Source organism: Mandrillus leucophaeus, unplaced genomic scaffold (assembly GCF_000951045.1).
Source record: "Mandrillus leucophaeus isolate KB7577 unplaced genomic scaffold, Mleu.le_1.0 Scaffold506, whole genome shotgun sequence".
NCBI lineage: Eukaryota > Metazoa > Chordata > Mammalia > Primates > Cercopithecidae > Mandrillus > Mandrillus leucophaeus.
The window spans coordinates 457,281-461,402 of record NW_012105431.1 but is presented as its reverse complement, the minus strand read 5'-3'; the positions used below and the strand labels follow the sequence as shown (position 1 = coordinate 461,402).

Sequence of the window (4,122 nt, the reverse complement as noted above, 5' to 3'; positions counted from 1 at the left end):
AGGGCCTGGGGACGCGGTGGTGGTGGGGGCAACCAGGATGCATCCTGCCCACGCTGGTTTTCCAGGGATGCCGCGTGCGTGGGGGCGCGGGCGGGCTACGCGGAGAGGCCGCCTGCCCAGGCCAATCTATACGCGCCCTGATCTCCGCCTGCTCCCCAGCCCCGCGCCCTGGTGTCCCCGCAGTCGCTGAGTAAACAGCGACTGGGAGCCATCTTGGGGCGGAGGACGGATCCCAAGCGAAGTAGTGGGTGCAGCCCAGGTACCTCCATTCGTAAAGGGGAGCCTCTAGGACATCCCTAACAAGGGTTCAGGGTCCAGGGAAACGCCCTCCCCAGTATGGTGGGCCACATTTAAATGTAAAAACCAGGCCTGGGTGCCACGGCCATAGGGCACAGGCCATAGGCCACCAGGTCCAGCCGCCATCTTACGCGCCCCACCCCCATTCCGTCCCTTCCCCTTCCCCCTCCCCGCCCCCTCACACTTTTGTTTACCCAGCGGGATAGGTGGCCAAAAACCCTGTGGACGCAATTGGGGTGGGTGGGTGTGTGTGTGTGGGTGTGTGTGTGTGTTTTACTGACTGGGTGAAAAATCGACTCGGGGGAGCGGGGTGGGTCTTCCTTGTAGCCCCAAACCACCGCAGTTGCGGGAGAATCTGCCCTGGCTAGCCGAGGCCCGGCCCACCGTGCTTCTCCACAGCCAGTCTGGGCCACCGGAGCCGAGGCCTTTCCTGTGTTCCTAGGCTACCGGCTCCGGCCTCTGCTCCCTGGACGCGTCCCGACTGACAAAATTCTCCCTCTTTGTTTTAAAACCAAAGGGCAGGCCAACCTTGAGCCCGGCCGTCACCCCTGTCGCGCTTTTGTTGGCGCAGGCTCAGCCCCGACTGGTGCAGCTCCCGCGATCAGACGGCCTCCCTCAATTCGGCGTTGAACCCGGTTCTTCCCAAATTCTGGTGTTGCTAGCCGCTTGGACATGTTCTCCCCTTATCCTTCCCCCAGCGGGGGAAGAAAAAGCCAGCATCCTTTCCTTGGCGCGGCCACCCGAGCCACTTCACCCATCTCCCCAACCGTCTTTCCAGGCAGAGACCGAAGCCCCCCACTCTCCGCTGGCATCTCGGTGAAGGGCACCCCCTGAGGGATTGCCGGCTTCTACTGCCCGCTCAGAGGCCATGTGGCTGGGTGTCTTAAGCTCCGGTTTCCGCAGGTCCCGTGTCTGGCGGGCGCGGCTAAAACCCGGAGAGGCTGTGCCCGGGAAAGCCACGTTCGCCGTCCCCTCGCTGCGACAGACCCAGCCGCGATACAGCGCCAAGATACAGCGCCAAGTCGCGGCCGGGCCAACCCAGCCGGGAGCTGCCCGAACCTGCCTGGAAGACCAGGGACGCGGCGCCATCGCCCCACACCCCACCGAGACCAGGGCGCAAGGCGGGCAGAATTGGGACTGAAGCGCCAGGCCCAGCCCCGATGGATTCCAGCTCCTCTCGGCCCCGCCTCCGGCCCTGGCCTCTTCCTCCAGCCGGGGTCGGGTCCTCCACTCCACTGTTTGGCTGGGAAAGGACGGAGACGCGCTCGGTGCGCAGGGGGCCGGCTGCGACCATAAATCTCCGGGCGGGCCCTCCTTCCCGTCGCTCACGCGGGGGTGCTCCAGACTGGTCTCGCATCCTGGGCCACGCCGCACGCCCTGCTCACCCCATCACGGCCTGGGGACCCCAAGACTGCGCAGGGAACCACGCCAAGAACTTCTCCGTTCACCAAAGAGAGGGAACAGCCTCGTCCCTCGGTGCCAGCACCATCCATCCCTGAGGGCGCTGGACCCTGAGGTGGCCCGAGCTTCACAGGATCACCGCCTTGGGGTAGGGGCGCCCGGGCCTGGCATTCCTCTTATTAAGGCTCGGTGAGACTGGGATGGGCGTGCAGCTGTCCACTCGAGCCCAACTCTGGTGCCACCTGCACTACGGAGGGGCGACGCCAGGGTCAGGGTCGAAGCGGCTTCTCAGAATTTAGCTTGCCACTTCTCCGCGGACCCTGCCTTCATCCCGTGTCTCCTCAGAGCCCTCTGCGGGCGCATGATGAGCCTTTTTTTTTTTTTTTTTTTTTGGCATAGGAGGACCAAGGCGGGGGGGTGACTGTGGGCACCATGCGCGGAGGCGGGAGCTCATCTGGTTCCCACCGTCGGTGCCGCCGGATGCCCCAGGTTTTTCTCAACCGGGGTCCCGGCTTGGAGCCCTCGTTGGCTGCGTGCTTTGGCACAACCATGGGGAAAGCGGTAATTGGTCTCGCCCTTGTGGCTGCCTGGTGGAAGCGGCGGTTTTGACACACGGAACAGTCGTGGGGAGAAAATCCAGAGAGGGTGCATTTGCAATAATAACGCTTAATTTATCTCTGCCAGAGGGGCGGGAACAGGCCTTCGCGCTGGTGTCTTACATCAGCCAAGCAAACCATGCACGCGATCGGAGCCAACCACCTCCAGCGGGGTTTTGCTCCGGACTTAAGGTGCGCGGAAACCGAAGCATTCAGCCCTTCCTGGGTGCCTCCCGAAAACCTCACCATGCCAGTAACACGACTGCGAACGGCGGGTGGCACATGCCGGGGGCTTGGGATGGGAGGGTTTGGAAACCTTGCTCCAAGGACGCCCTCATCCAAGGAGCCTCGGCTCCTTCCTAGAATTTCTAGAAGCACTTTTGGAGGGACCGAGGGCTTCCGGCCGGGCCCAGAGGAATTTGAGCGCTTGCCAGGGCAGGCGGGAGCGCAGCCTGGGAGTGGAGAGGCTGCTGGGCCACATTCCGGCCGAGCTTCCCCCGCTAGGCCCCAGCCCCGCCGCGGCGCCCTAGGAAGCACCTCTGAAAACAAAGCGCTGTGGTTTCAGCCCAAGGTTAAAGTCCACCGCGAGCGTGTTTTTTCCCGCCTCCGGAATCTAGGAGCGATAGCATTTCTCCAAATAAGCCGCCAATAAATCAGCTCCCGGGGGCGCCTGCTGAAGAGCTCTGGTGACCTTGGGGGATGGTTTTTCTGCCTGACCCGTCCGAGCACAGGCTTGGGGGAGGGGGGCGCAGTGTCAGCCCTACCCCCTCCAGAGAGACGCAGAAGAGGGAATGGCCAAGGGCATTCGTGGGTGATTACAGCAGTACGTGTGTACCCAGAGGGGATGGGAGAGACTTGGAATGGGGGAAAGGAACAACTGTGGTTATCCGGGGGCCTGTAGTTACGCGATCAGGAGGCGTTTGTGATTGCGAGGAGTGCTGCTTGCTGTCGGTTCAACAATTGCACGGAGCGCCTGCGGCGTCCGCACAGTTCTAGGCATGGGGAAAGCGCCACTGGGGACAGACACAGCCGCTTTGGGGCCCCGTGTCTTTGTCTGCCTGGGACTGGATGTGTTTGTGGCGGTGTGACTAATGGGATTTATGGATGTCAGTGCCAGGGTGACTGATGAAGGGCTTGGCAGCACGTGTGTTTGGGGAGAGGCGCTGCACCTAGGTGGGGAGTGGGTGCCCCGGGAGAGGACTGTTCCTTCTCTTAGAGGTTCCTTCCCTTACCCCCTCCCTGCCGGCTCCCTGCTTTGTTTAGGCCTCTGAACCCCTCCCAGGCAGGCCTGTGCAAGCTGAGAGTTCTGCAGCAAATTCCACTGCCAGCCTGGCCCTCAGAGGCACCTCTGCACGCCCCACCTCTCCTAGCTCCACCTCCTTAGCACACGCCTTGCGTCCCAAATCCAGGCTATCCCACCCCCTTCCCACGCAGAGCCTTCCCAGTTTCCTCTTTTCCTGTCTGAATTCCTCGTGGTGCGCTCTGAGCCCTGCTTCAGGCAGGCTTTGACAACCCTATGATTTGGGCACCGGCATACCCATTTAACAGATGAGAAAGTTGAGGGCAGAAAGGAGACGTGACAAGCCCATGCAGCCAGGAAGTAGCAGGCACCCTGAACTAAACCAGGCAGCTTGCTGGGGACCCCAGTGTGGAAGCCCTGTGCCCCTGGGAGCCCCAGCCTGGCTGAGACTCGCTTAGAGAAGGTAGTGGCGGCCGGGCGCGGTGGCTCATGCTTGTAATCCCAGCACTTTGGGAGGCCGAGGCAGGTGGATCACCTGAGGTCAGGAGTTCAAGACCAGCCTGACCAACATGGAGAAACCCCGTCTCT

The 4,122-nt window shown here is 62.3% G+C and overlaps 1 pseudogene across 1 annotated transcript; it reads right to left on the bottom strand.

Moving 5' to 3' along the window:
- Window positions 1-912: 912 nt before the first annotated feature.
- LOC105551089 lies at window positions 913-2,879 on the bottom strand (annotated as a pseudogene). The gene has a single exon (XR_001007817.1). The product of XR_001007817.1 is annotated as an uncharacterized LOC105551089 (transcript).
- Between the last annotated feature and the right edge of the window lie 1,243 nt (window positions 2,880-4,122).